This window comes from Struthio camelus, chromosome Z (genome assembly GCF_040807025.1).
Source record: "Struthio camelus isolate bStrCam1 chromosome Z, bStrCam1.hap1, whole genome shotgun sequence".
Taxonomy (NCBI): Eukaryota; Metazoa; Chordata; class Aves; order Struthioniformes; family Struthionidae; genus Struthio; species Struthio camelus.
The window spans coordinates 79798487-79813442 of record NC_090982.1 but is presented as its reverse complement, the minus strand read 5'-3'; the positions used below and the strand labels follow the sequence as shown (position 1 = coordinate 79813442).

Here is a 14956-nt window from a genome sequence, read left to right as displayed (position 1 = left end):
CCAGCATTAGAAGAAAGTTGGTGCAGAAGCATAAAACAGAGAGAGAAATTGCTATAGAAACAAGAAGAAAGGCAAGGGAGAAAAACACGGGTTGGAATTTAAATAATATTGATCGGCCTCAGAGGCAATAACTGTAAAGATCTGTCACCTGGAGGAAAAATATCTCCGCTGCCTTGCTAGAGGTGTGCTTGGGCACAGGTTCTAAAAGATGGAAGGACATGATCCTGACTGCAATTTTGAATGGGCTCACAAGCGTATGTACACGCGTGCAAACATACAGGGTAGTAGGTATGGCGTGAAGATAACAAAACCTGAGTATGGAGTGGGCACATGAGCAATATTAAGCCAGCATCAGAGGCTTAGCTGTGAGCATAGGAGGCTATCACTTTGGTAGAGGAAGAAGCGAGGCCTTTGAGTTTCTTCAGGAAGAGGGTCCTTGCCTCCAAAACAGCACAGAAAAATGGATGGAAAAGATGACCCATGGGGACTGGGCTAGGAAAGACTAGGGGGGAAAGATACAGTAGAAATAAATGAAAAATAGGAGGCAGTAGTGTCATGGAGTAAAAGAATAAGAGCTTCAACTTGAAAGTGGACTGTGAGGGAAGCAGTGTTGGGCCAATTCTCTTTGTGGTCCTGTGAGGACAGAATAATCTTGCACCTGTAGCGGTTTATATTTGCAAGCCTAGCGGATACGTTCATATCCTAACATCAAGCAGACGCCCTGAGAGGTGTGTGTGAGGTGCTGCACAAGCATAGCGTGAGATGCGTTTCCTAGATTTATGGTGAATATCACAGAGCATAGGAACTGTGTACTTTCAAAGAAGATCAGAACTGCACTTTCTTAGTTCATAAAATCTTTGGGAAAGAACTATCCCTCTCTCTCTGTTTCAACAGCTTGTTATACAGTTGGATACAATCCTGCTGCACACAATAGCTTCACTTTGTCACATAAATATTCAGTAGCAAAAGTAGTGATCCTTCTCCCACTGACACTGGGGTATTTGCCATTGGCACTGGCAGTGGACAGGGCAGAATCTTTCATGCTGGTTCACAGACATGGGTTTAGCCCATAACGACCCATCAGGTTGGAGGTATAAATGGGGGCCAAAGCCTCTTTGGCATCCTCTTCTCTGTCCTCTGGGAAATTCATCCTTGGATAATGCTTCAGCAGTCTTGGGGGGACAGCCTAGTTATCTGAAGAGGCCCAGGTTCATGGCCATCAGGTCTCAGCAATGACTCAGACCTATGGGGAACTGAAGAAATACAGGTGGACAGCTGAAAAATTAGAACCAGTTGGAGGGATGTTGATCACAGAATCACAGAATCACAGAATCGTTTAGGTTGGAAGGGACCTCTGGAGATCATCTAGTCCAACCTCCCTGTTCATGTTGATGCTCTTTAGCAGGGCCGTGTGTAGAAAGTAGGGATGGAAGGTGTGCACAGGTTGCCATTAAATGGCTCAATCCTCTCATCGTTCTGTAGTCTCTAATCACCTGTTTATTCTGATACAAGCATTTGTATCATTCCTTATTAGTAGCAGTGAGAGAAAGCAGCCTTGAAGCTTTCCATGGGTTGCTCACTCAGCCTGACTTGCTAAATTTCCTTTCTAGTCTTTGGAGAGTGAAAGAGGGTGACACCTTCAAGGCCCATTTAGATCTTAGCTGAATAGAGTCATCAGACATGTAGAGTCTAGAGTAAATACACTCCTAAATCAAGTGCTTATATCTAGTCCAGGCCAAAGGCTTCAGGAGAAAGTAATCTTGCCCTGGCTCATGACATGGGCAATTAATGTCTCCCACAATATAGAGTCAATCCCTGAAGTCTGGTCAGAAGCCACTGTTAAAAGCTTTCATGTGACAGCAGTGTTTGTAGCATTGGGACTGTTGTGCCGACAATAGAGTGAGGAAGCGTTGTAAGGACACCACTAAAGCTGTGTGCGCTCCAGCTGAGGCTTCAATTAGGATTTATTTCTTCTCATGTTAGAGACCTACAGCATACCTGTCTTGAGCAAGTCACTCAAGGTCATCTTTATAATCATCAGAGAGACATAGGCCCCCTTTGGCCATGGTTCACCTGGCGTAATCTGGAGGGATCCTTTAGGATGAAGTGATTGAGACCTTCAAGCTCTGTTTCTCTCCACTAAAAGCAGCCTGAGATGATTTGCTCAGGTGAAGACTTATGCATCTTGAGTCCCACTGATAGGGGTTTAAAGCATTCCCATCCAGAGTTTAGGGAGAATAGTCTCAGGCTCCACTTAGATGCTTCGAAGTAGAAGCCTACTTACTGGCATTTACTGAGTCTATTTGGCTATGATTTGTTCAGTGGAGCAAGTTCTTGGTCAGTGTTATCTGCAACAAAGATACTTTGCATAATCTGTCCTTGTGCCCAGCGCTCCAGGGCTCAGGAAGTATGTTCCCTCTTTATCTCCAATGTATCACTTCTGACCTAGGCTGTATATACTTGTCTTCATAACTTTAACGTTTTTATTCACAAATTTACTTCAGCAATGCCCTAAGTTTATACCTGTACCCAACAAAGTGAATTGCTTTTCTTAAACAGATGACTTTGGCTGGCATCCGGTCTATCTAGCACAGATGCCTAACTTGCCTCTAAATTTCAGGCCACTGATGAAGCTGTCCTCGTCAGATAGGTATCTAACTTCTTTGCCTAGTCAACAGAGAAAGGCTTTGCCTTTTTAGCCCTCCAGAAGGAAAGTCTGTCTGCCCAGGTTTAGGACCTGAAAAGGAGATGGTGCACTTGAAAGCCTATTTATTTCATCTAAATCAATCAATTGACCTAAAGATATTGCTGCATATTACCAACTGCCTAAGCTCAGGTATGTCAGCTGTGTGGGCAGGACATCCCTCTAGAGACCTTCAAAAAATCTCCTCTACACTGACTAGGTAGGTGACATAGACCCCTACTTTTGAAGGACAGCTTCCTTTGGTGCTTAAAATACAGTTCCAAGTTAGGTGGACAGGATGCCCACTTTTGACTTTGATTTTAAAGAGCATTTTCTGTTTTTTTGGTTCTTTCACCCTCAGCAAGTCCTAACCCTTCATCTGTACGTACATGTGTGTGTGTGTGTGTATGTGTGCGTGTTGTGTTTATGTTGTCACATCCACGGCGTCTGAAGGTGTGTGTGGAGGACAGGAAGAAGGACAGTAGGACCCACTCCAAAACCAGTGGTCACTGACAGATCAATCTGGTCCTCCCTATTCCAACCATAAAAGAAAATTATTTCCTCAGAAAAGTTTATGTTCAAGAGCCTCTCTTCCGCTTCAGGGTTACCTTGGGCTAACATATGTAGGGCATACCAGCACCTATGTTCAGCAGCACATACACACAGGGCACATCATGCAGGGCATTTTGGATGCCTTACCTGGCATAACCAGGCACCCAGGTGCAGGTAGGCAGCTAGACATGCAACCCTTAGCTCTCAGTAGAGGATCAGTGTCGACTCACCCCAGCCACTCACCACCACAGCCAGCCCTACCTCCACGGCCAGTGCCATCCTGTATTCCCGGCCCAGGCAGAAGCCACTTCCTAGGGATAGAGCAGGATTTTATTTATTCCCCAAAAGTCTCTCCTTGTTCCATTCAGGGGAGAAAAGCATTTTAGCTCTTTTCCAAGCAAAGCCTAATCCACAGTGCTGTCTGGGCCAGCATGTTTGAGGTAAGGAAAGACCTGAGACTTGCTAAGACACTGCTGCCAATCCATTCTTCCACCCCCACCTGCTCTTCCTCTTGTGGCTACAAGAAAGGCCTGTAGGGTAGTAGGAATCCTGGAGGCCTTTTCATCTTCCTTACATGCAGTCTGGACCTGTATAGCTCATGCTGCTCATCCTTGGGTAACCAGGGATACAAGTGACAGCAGCTCTACCCCAAGTCATCTTCATGAAGTCAGTTTTCTCTCTCTGAAATCTTCTGGCTTGAGAAAAAACTATAGAGCCAAATCTTGCATCTGCCCTGGGGATGCCAGTCTGTTCCCTTCACGCAGACCCTGAGAAGTTCAGGGCGACATTTCCAAATAGTCAAAGGGCAGGGCTTCAGCTCCAACCAAGAAGACAGCAGCCAACTGCGCGCAAAGTTTGGAGCTGAATCCAGCCTTCAGTTCAGGGTCTTAGTTCAGCACCATCTCTTGTCAGCTGAGCATAGCCTGCCTATCCAGAATGCATATTTCAGTGTGGAAAAAATAGAAACAATCAAAAAAAATCCAAAGAAAGAATTTTCTCTAGCCAGCATGCATGACTCCAGGATGAGAAGTGCCAACAATATTCTTGTGACACCTAAAATGCAAGGTGAAATTTCAGTCGTGTGCAGTGACTTTTCAGAACTAGGCAGACAGGAGAGAGATGAGCCCTGCCAAGGGGATAGAAAGGCAGTACCTGACGAACAGGGTGCACAGCCGCTGACTGAGACAAGCATATCACTGTGTGCAGTGATTTTTGGTGTTTACTGATGCAAAACTCCCAGGGCCAGTAAAGGGACACTCTTCTTGATAGGAAAGGAACAGGGTGTTTTGCAGACTGCAGCTACCAGACCCTGGCAGTTCTCTTTCCTTCTTTTCTCTCTTTTTTCTCTTTTTTCTCTTTTTTCTCTTCCCTTCCCTTCCCTTCCCTTCCCTCTCCTTCCTTTCTTTTCTCTTCCCTTCCCTTCCCTTCCCTTCCCTTCCCTTCACTTCCCTTCCCTTCTCTTCTCTTCTCTTCTCTTCTCTTCTCTTCTCTTCTCTTCTCTTCTCTTCTCTTCTCTTCTCTTCTCTCTCTTTTCTCTTCTCTTTTCTCTTCTTCCATTTTTAAAATTCAGGCCAGAGCCAAATACCAAAGGCATTTCCTTCTTTTACTGATGCTGATTTAGGCACCATGGCATCATCCAAGTCCTCCTACAAGTCTGCTTCCCATGTCATACCAGCATTGCTGCATTTTGGAGCCTGCCATCCTAGGAACCACTAAATGGACATGCAGCAACCAGCAGTAGATGCTCCTTTTGGTGTTTTTTTTTTTTCCTCAATAGCCAAAGCAGAGCAGCTCTTGGTCTATTGCGCCCCATGACTTTAACTTTCTGGGATGTAATCAAATTAGAGCAGTAGCTGCTCCAGAGTCCCTCCAAGGAAATGGAAAGGCTCCTGGAGGACCTTGGCTAGCAAAGCCCAGGAGGCTGGGGGCGGGGGGTGGTGTGGGAGAGGCTGCTGCTAACAAAAGCATCCTGGTTGGCAGCAAATGTATTTATTTTTCAGATTTTGCAAACCGATCTGTGTCTGCTCTCATTCATTCAGTGCATGCTCTCTTCAACAGCCGCTGCATAATGTTCTGTTACTGTTCACTGTTGACCGTGTGTCTACATTTAAGTGTATGTTTTACGTATGTGTCCCTGGCTAGGCCTCCTCCATCCTTTTTTTCTTCCTTTCTTTCTTTCTTTTCTTTCTTCCTTTCTTCCTTTCTTTCTTTAATTTCTGTTTGGTTTGTTTGTTTTGCTTTCCTTCTTGTTTCATTTTCTATAGTTTAATGGCAAGTATTTTCATTATAGCTTTTTGACTGATGCTGTGTTTGTAACTTTTTTATTATTATTTTTATATATATCTTCTTTCCCCACCTTTCCCCTTTTCCACACTATATATAAATATATATATATATATATAAAAAAAATCTTTTCTTCTTTTGTCATTCAATCAAATTCCAACAAAACCAACCAAGAGCCAGTCAAATCCACCACAGTCTCGCGCTGAGCTAGGAAAAAAGTTCACGTAATGACATGAAAGTGGAGAATACAGTCCCCCAGGCCGTAAGTTCAAATCAACTCGAAGTTGAAAGTGTGACATGATGGCGTCATGTAACAAGCTAAGAATTGGTTGCATGACATGCCGTCAAGTTTCGTGCAGGTGCCGTGATTGAAGCATTTTTCTTGGATGTTGTATCAGTTGATGATTGGCCAGTCATGATCACATGTGCCTTTTTTGACTTTGTGCTGCCACAATTTTTTGCTGTGCTCATTTTCGTTTCGTTTTTGGTGCTTGCAGTGGTTTCTTTATTTGTCGTTTGATTTCTCGTCAGCATTTTATGCTTCTTTAGATGTCACATAGAAGGAAAAAAAAAAAGATGGATTCCTAATTCTTTAGAAAAAAATGGGATTGTTATAACTGTACCGATAATTTGGAAAAAAAAAGAGAGAAAAAATGCGTGGTTAATTTTTTTGCACTGAAAATCTTGTGATTTTATTTTTTTTCCGGAGAATTGGGGGCCTTTTTCAATTGACACCTTTTTTTTCCCTTAGGATATTTCAAATCACTCTCCAAAAATTAAAAAACAAAACCAAAAATAGTAATGATAGTAACAGTAGTTTGAAAACTATAGCAATCCAAAAAAAGCAACCCCAAGAAAAGCCTCGTTGTATGCCTTTTCAAGAATTCCTAATTCTAAGGTTCTGTATTACAGCAACTCCAGCCAAAATTAATTGCTCGAGGGGAGGGAGGGATTGTTTTGAGTGGGGAAAAAAACCCACCCAGATCAAAAAGCAAAATGCATCTTTTTGTTTACAACTGAAAAAGGGTCCTTGACGAGTGTTTTTTTATTTTTTTATTCTATTATTATTTTTGGTGTTGTAATTGTTTAGACTGCTGTGTACGGTTTGCTGTTTGTTGAACCAACAGTGTGAAAACCTGCCAGCATGGATTGATATTCCGCATGACACTTTTCCACCAGAGTGGACCTTTTGCAGTTTCTAAGTTTCTTGATGTAATAAATCACCGAGTGTATAAGAAGAACCTGCTTGCTAGAAAGAGATAAGAGCTAATCCTTAATGATTAAGCATCCTACTTAAATGTCAAGCCTAGTCGGATCATGATTACATTTTTTTAAATAACTTTTTTATTTAAGAAATGTTAGCTTTACATTTTTTTGCCAAAAAAAAAAAGTTTATCCCAACAGTCTTTTTTTTTTTATTTAACCTCCTATAAATTGCCTGTTCAAAGTCTTACTTCCTGACATTCACAAAGGAGTAGATGTTATTGGCAGCTATGTCTCCGCAGAAAGCTCATACACTGTCATAGTTGGCACTCCATTAAAATGCAGAATAATTCTTTCTCAATGCCTTTCACAGTACAAAATCCCACCAAGCAAGATTGTGATCTGGCATTGTGAAGTTGCACTTAAAAATAACTTAAAATGTAGCTATCTGTACATACATAGTGATATGCATTTATATAGACATACATTACTACTATTTTGAATTGTTACTGTTATTATTGGGAACAATTGCATTTTTCTCTATCATGATCGTGACTACCTTGCTCACTTCTTTGGGTTTGATCCAGTTCTCACTGAAGTCAAGGAGAATCTTTCTGTTGACGTGAGTGGGAGCAGAATCAGAGCCAATACCTCAAAAAACAAAACACCAAACCAGAAGCCCCATCCTGTCCCAATTGAAGGGAAGAAGAAAACACCCTTTTACTTTCAACAGGAGCAGGATTGGGCCCAAAAGAACAGGCTTGTTTTTAATTTTATTTCATTTTTTAGGTCTTACTCCCCCCCAAGTTACCCCTCCTTCCCTACTTCCCCCTCCCCTTTTTGATTTAATTTGCAATGATCTTCTTCATTTTTTAGGGCAGCAGCTGAATGGGCCACATTTAGAAAAAAAAAAGTATATATATATTAAAAAAAAAAACGGGAACTGTTGGATTACACCTTTGACATATCAGCAAATATCAATCAAGCTGAAGACTTCAGACTTATTCTCTCTTTGATTGTTTAGACTGTAACATTTCTTCAAGAAAAGTATCACATCTGCTGACTTCGAAGGACATGCGCTTGAAACAAACAAACAAACACATAAGTAAAATCAGAACAGGAACAAGATCAACCAGGATTTCTGAAGAGACACTGATATCACCACAGCGGCTTTTCTTCAAACAGGAGATGCAAACCTGGATGCTGACAAAGGAGTGCCTGTTTGCCACCAAGGATGCGGTTACCATGCGTGACCCATGGTAACAGTCACTGAGCATCTTTATCTGTCATTCCTTAGCTATATAGGGACCAAAGGACAAAACTTTTTACCGCAGACTTGTAGCTGTATGTAAAATATGGAAGTTCTTTCCTTTTCTCTGAGCTGTTCCTAAAACAGTTTTTGAGAGCGATTATATGAAATATGTAAAAATTTAAAAAAAAATGCTTAAATGCTTTTAAAACGGCAAGATAATAGTTCTTTGATACTTTGGGAGGTTCTTTGGTTATACATTAATTAGAGTCTATGAAGCTTTCATATGGTTTTCTGTATAATACGTAAGGATCGCGCTGTTAAAGGCAGGTAAGATGGATATCTATGAAAAGCAAAAAAGTAAATAAATAAATACATAAATAAATACATAAAAAGGCATAGAGAAGAGAAAGGAAAGATGGTTGATATTAAAGTGGAAAACAAAAAAGGTTTGTAAATGCTTCTAACTCTCCCCATTTAAAATCCTAATAGTTGTACAGAATTTAAAAAAAGAAAGTTTAAAATACCTATATAATAGAAAAAATTAGACAACATAAAAAACAAAAAAGCAAAAAAAAATACTACATAGAAGTTAGCGTTAATGCTAAAAACAAAGATGTTGTAGAACTGTAATTTTTGTAGAGTTTAGATTGAGCATAAATTCCTACTCTGCCAATTGCTGTTGGATGCTGTTATTTATCGAGGAGAAAAAGGAGAGAAATGGCTATTTTGGCAGCTTTTTTAACTGCAAGCATTCCAGCTATTTAAAAAAAAAAAATAAACAAAACAAAACTCGATTCTGTAGACAATGCAAATGGGAAACAAAACAGCTGTCTTTTTATCAGACGTTAGTTCTAACTTGAACAACAAAACACAGCTAAATGCTTCATGTCTTCATGATCTGCTGTCCGCAAAATTCCCATCATCCTATGCTTCAGTAGCTTCCATATTTGCTCTAGAAACCTTCAGGGCAAGGGGTTAGCCTAGAACCTTAATCTTAAAAAAGAAAAAAAAATAACATAAAAAAATAAAAACAAAAAATAACATAAAAAAACAATCTCTTTGAAGAATTTCTGAAACTGTTTACAAGGAATTTTGAAAAACAGGGGGATGTTTAAAAAAAAAGATGCTGGCTCTGTTTTTCTGTAAATAAATTTGCATATTTTGTAGGACTTTTAATTGTAATGATAGAGAAAAAACAAGGAAAACTATTTAATGAAAGCACGATATTTATCTTTGGTAAATGACTTTAGAGCAGTTAAAAAATAAGACATTGCTTTAAAAAATCTGACTCAGAAAAAACAATGAATTATTTAAGAACACATATATTTTAAAGTATATCATATTTATTATAATTTATTTTCAGTCTTAAAACTTGATTTACATCATTCTCACACTTGTTTGCATTGACTGAGCAGTGTGATAATTGTTTCTGATTCTTCATTCAGTTTTACTCTGTTTTAATGTTTTTGTTTGTTTCTCTTAGTATTTTTTATCTTGATCTTGAACGTCTTTCTTCCTTTCTCTCTTTTTTTTTTTTTTTTAAATTCCCTATTGGGCCTGATCTTACAGTCCTTACTCTGGCAGAACTCCCACTGGGTTCTAGTGGGTATTTTGCCCGAGTAAGGACAGCCAGACTGAGCCCACAGCTAGGACATACAGATGTGTAACGCAGCTGCAGTTCCATACAACTGCTCTTTCACTCTCAATTCCCTAAAACTCCTTGTAATCTTCTGTAATTATTGAATGACGCTTTCCAGCTTAGCCCTAAATAAAGCACAGTTTAAAAAAAAAAATGCCATGTTCTTTACTTCTTGATGGCTTTCCTTAATGTGTTTGCTTTGAGAACAAAATGAATCTATTTCGACTCTTTCATTAATATACATTGTTTGAGTATCAGAACAAATCCCTTTGTTATATAAAACATATCTCATTGGATTGAATTAATGACACTGTTTCATTTAATGCCTGCTTGATATTCCACCGTGGTTTACCTTAAACCTAGTAGGTTAGAAGATCAAATAACGGTACATACAAATTAGAGTCATTGTAGCTCCCATTTGAAGCCTGTTGTTTGATTTCACGCTCATGGTTTTTTCATGCTGATAAGTATAGAGGCCAAAGCTCGGGACATTGCTCCTTTTGCTGCTTTGGGACAACCTTGTGAAATTCAGCAGTCTCTAGAGATGAGGTTCAATTTCTTCCTGAGCATCCCTCACATCTAGTCTTTTGAGTGAATTTTCCCTGAAATGGCAGTACGAGATCAGTTGAGCTGAGCATGGGGCTGAAATCAGGAGACTCTGCATTTTCGTCCTGATTCTCACAAGGGCCTCTGCATTTGGACAAGTTGCACCAGCTAAATCCATCTCTAAATGGGGCTAATGGTGCTTGTCCATAATGTGAACTCTACAGATGGAAGGAATTCTACTAGTAGAAACTCCTGTTATTACTATTATGAGTTACTAATGTCAGTTCAGGACTATAGAAATAAATGAAATGTAAATCAGGTGAAGAATATAAGGAGGGAATATGGTCAGCATTTTCTTTTTAATCTGAAAGTAAAGGCAAATACAGAAGAGCACATACATCAACCCCATCTCTGCCTTTACCACAGAATATAGTCTATAGAGGGCTCATTAGGCTAAAGATGTAGGAATTGGCTTCAAATGTCACCGAGCTAGAAAAATAAGGACTAGGTCTCCACTAAGGAGAGATTTCTGCTGCAAAACCCATCCAGCTGCCTGCACCAAGCTGCAGGGTCACAAGGGACAAATAGAGACATACCCTTTCCTCTAGCTTAGAGCAACCGCTCATCCTCTGACCTGGGCCAGTCTGAGAACTAAGGGGGCGCTAGTGAAGATCACCCAAGGTACTTTTTTAAGAGGGAAAAACCCGCAACGAATAGGAAAGGCTTAATTTCCCACAGTGAGCTCTGGCACAGCAAAGGTAGCACTAAAAGTTGTTGCCCATTTCCCTCCTTGTTTCTGGGGCTGTCCTCCCCTCATGATGTGCCTCCAGGTGTACTTCCTTGTACTCAAGCTCCCTGGGGCCTTTCCTTCTGTCCGCTTGAGGCAGGAGCTACTTTTCTGAGTGCATTTGGCACTGTGAGTTACATCCCGGTTTACCCACCCATGAGGACACAGTCACACAGGCTCAGTAGGCAGCTGCATTCCTGGAGCTTCCAGCTAGCTTCACCCCCAGCCATTGAGACAAAGTGGGGGCTGTTGTTGGATAATCATGAGACAAGATTTCAGAGTCTTGTCTCATCTATCCTCAATACACAGGTGATGAAATATCCAGTGCAGGAGGGCAACCACCTCCTGAGGGGAGATCAGAAAACACTGTTAAAGCCATTTATGTGGACCAGGTCAGGACTCCTAAAAATACTTGACTCCCCAGAGACACAGTTGGGGTTACTGGAATGGGGAATCCAGCTACCAGGAACAGCAGGGACCATCAGTGAAACACGGAGGGACTATGCATAGGCCACAACCTTCTCCTAGTGCACTCCAATGCATGAAATTGCACAGGGCAAAACGAACAGGCCTCCAACCCGCTCTCCAAAAAGGAGGCAGGCACCACAGCACAGATCTCCTGCTGGAGGTTAATTTACACTGATATGGAGGGGAATAAAGTACTGCTGTGGTTATAATGCTGCTGGTACCTCAGCTAAGTGGTGTTTACTTGCTGCTTTCACCTCTGTGGTTTTGATGGAGACGCAGGCTAAAATAGGATGGGCTGAAGCACAAATGTAAGCATGGCTTTATGGTTAATTAAACAGTCTTCTCTGGGCTGTCCAAACATACCAGCCCTGTTTTAAGATATAATTGCTTGTTATCTGGAGGCTCCACGCTTCTTCCCAAAGAAGTTCACCCATTAACACTACAGATGCTGTAAAGCAAAACAGAGCTTTGCAGTGTGGGCCTATTTAAGCATGGGACTACATCAATGGGTCTGGAAAAAAGCCAAAGAAAAGCCCCAGCCTGAAATCAGTCTGAAGGAACAAAAATGAAGACAGAGGCCAAGCCAAACTGAAAGCCTGTAACTACCTGCCCATATTTTCCAGAATACAGCAGACCAAGGAACATTCTATTACAGAGGTTCAAAAGCTACTGGCTGTTTGGTGCTGATTCCTCTCTTATTTGTAGCTGCTAAATCACGTTAAATGAAGCTAAAGGTTTATTAAAGGTCAAATATCTATCCTTCGCCAAGGTGCTCCTTGGCACCAGTGTGATTACAATAGGCTGCAATCCCATCCCCACTGAATAGCTGGGGACAACCTTCAGCACAAGTACAAGGCATGGTTTGCTTTCACTCTTTCTAGAGTCCCATGCAGACACCTCAACCACTACTCACACTTCTGTCTCTCTAAGACAACAGAGAATCCTTTCCCTGGGTCACATTTCTGTATTAGCATTTCTTGACATAGCCACAGATCCGCTCTTCCTTTGCACACACAAGAGGAAACAATTTCCTCCCTCGCTTCCACCCCATCCCTACTCCAGGCAGATGTCCATAAGACATCCCATTTATTAAGAGACAATCTGGGCTTTGAATGAGTCTACACGTCTCTGCCCATTGTCCCTTCATGCAACTAGCATTGTGACAGTGTGCCATTTAGCCAGGATCCTGTGGACAGCAGAACTCAGTTACTCAAACAATCAAATTTGGTATGGATGGCAAAAAGTTTTCAAAGGGCATTTGTAAATGCTAGGCTTGGAGAACAGGAGAGGTGCCCGAGGCCTGGAAAAAAGCCAGTGTCACTCCAGTCTTCAAAAAGGGTAAGAAGGAGGAGCCAGGAAACTACAGGCCTGTCAGCCTCACCTCCATCCCTGGCAAGGTGATGGAACAGCTCCTCCTGGAGGCCATCTCTAAGCATATGGAGGACAAGAAGGTAATCAGGAGTGTCAACATGGGTTCACCAAGGGGAAGTCATGCTTAACCAACCTGATAGCCTTCTATGACGGAATGACTGGCTGGGTAGATGAGGGGAGAGCAGTGGATGTTGTCTACCTGGACTTCAGCAAGGCTTTTGACACTGTCTCCCATCGCATCCTCCTAAGTAAGCTCAGGAAGTGTGGGTTAGACGAGTGGACGGTGAAGTGGATTGAGAACTGGCTGGAGGGCAGAGCTCAGAGGGTTGTGGTCAGTGGTGTGGAGTCAAGTTGGAGGCCTGTGGCTAGCGGTGTCCCCCAGGGGTCAGTCCTGGGTCCAGTCTTGTTCAATATATTCCTCAATGACCTGGAGGAAGGGACAGAGGGCACCCTCAGCAAGTTTGCTGATGATACTAAACTGGGGGAAGTGGCTGACACACCAGGTGGCTGTGCTGCCATTGGGAGGGACCTGGACAGGCTGGAGAGCTGGGTGGAGAGGAACCTCATGAAGTTCAACCAAGGCAAGTGCAGGAACCTGCACCTAGGGAGGAATAACCCCATGCACCAGTACAGGCTGGGGGTTGACCTGCAGGAAAGCAGCTCTGCCGAGAAGGACCTGGGAGTGCTGGTGGACAACAAGTTGAGCGTGAGCCAGCAATGTGCCCTTGTGGCCAAGAAGGCCAATGGTCTCCTGGGGTGCATTAGGCAGAGTGTTGCCAGCAGGTGGAGGGAGGTGATCCTGCCCCTCTCCTCAGCCCTGGGGAGGCCTCACCTGGAGTCCTGTGTCCAATTCTGGGCTCCCCAGGACAAGAGAGACATGGCACTCCTGGAGTGAGTCCGGCAAAGGGCCTAGAGGCATCTCCTATGATGAAAGGCTGAGAGAGCTGGGCCTGTTCAGCCTGGAGAAGAGGAGGCTCAGGGAGGATCTTATCAATGTGTGCAAGTATCTGAAGGGGGAGTGTCAAGAGGATGGGGCCAGACTCTTCTCCGTGGTGCCCAGGGACAGGACGAGAGGCAATGGGCACAAACTGAAACACAGGAGGTTCCATCTGAATATGAGGAAAAACTTCTTTCCTGTGAGGGTGACAGAGCACTGGCACACGTCGCCAGGGAGGCTGTGGATTCTCCTTCCCTGGAGATATTCAAAAGCCGTCTGGACAGGATCCTGGGCAATGTGTTCTGGTGACCCTGCTTGAGATCTCTTGAGATCCCTGCTAGATGATCTCCAGAGGTCCCTTCCAACCTCAACCATTCTGTGATTCTATGGTTCTGTGAAATGTCCTCATGAAGCAAGGCGATGACTTTTCCACCTTGAATATTCTGGTTCCCCTTTCACCAGTGCTTTTCCCCTTGTCCCTAATACACCAGGGCAGTGACTCCATGAGTCTAGAAACATGCCAAGTGTTTGTGCTTGTGGTCCCAGGAAGCCACTCACACATCACAGAGGCTTCTCAAATGGGGAAACAGGCATCATTATGTGCTTCAGTGAGATGTGCAAATGCTGTCTAAGCACTTTGTACAAGCTTGTGCACAGCATGGTTAAGAAGAGGAAGTTGCTTATGCTGTTGTCTGTGAAGGTTCCTAAGCAAACTCATTCTGAGAATACTTGCCTTGTCCTAATACTCCAGAGACAGTGAAATATTAGTAGGCCCTAGTCTCAGGTTAGCCAGCTGCATATCTGAAAGTGCTTTTAGGAACACCACTGCCTTCCTACTCATCCTGCAAAATAGCCCTTAATTCAGGTTTCAGTTCCATTGATTGCTTCTCACTACAGTAAGCACATGCAACTGAGCAAACGCATGCAAAATCAAACTGTTTGGAAGGTATCAGATCAGAACCCCTGGGCTCCATTTATTATTGAATGAGGGCACTCTGCTGTCTCTTTACACATTTGCAATCAAGACTGGTATTGTACAGTCTTTTGTTAGTGGTCACCCAACCTTGAACATGACCACATTGCTGCAGAAGAACCAGCCTTGCACCTAGCACTGGTAAACATATAACTGGTTCTGGTGGCAAGAAATGCCGTGGTAGCAAATGTCATCCCATCATGGAATTCATAAACAAGCTGTTTCCATCCTGAATCCTGGGTCTTGACCTGGTAAGTCTTCA

The 14956-nt window shown here is 42.6% G+C and overlaps 1 protein-coding gene across 10 annotated transcripts in view; it reads left to right on the top strand.

Annotated features, from left to right (window-relative positions):
* The window catches only part of LOC138060911 (CUGBP Elav-like family member 4), a 721412-nt gene extending 711629 nt beyond the window's left edge, over window positions 1-9783 (top strand). For 8 of the 10 annotated variants that reach the window (XM_068928238.1, XM_068928240.1, XM_068928243.1 and 5 more), the window contains exon 13: window positions 7598-9783. The gene's annotated coding sequence lies outside the window, so the exon portion shown is untranslated. Of the gene's footprint in view, window positions 1-5692; window positions 5781-7597 lie in introns of all 10 variants that reach the window. The other 2 variants (XR_011137894.1, XM_068928236.1) reach the window with 2 other exon arrangements.
* Window positions 9784-14956: the final 5173 nt, after the last annotated feature.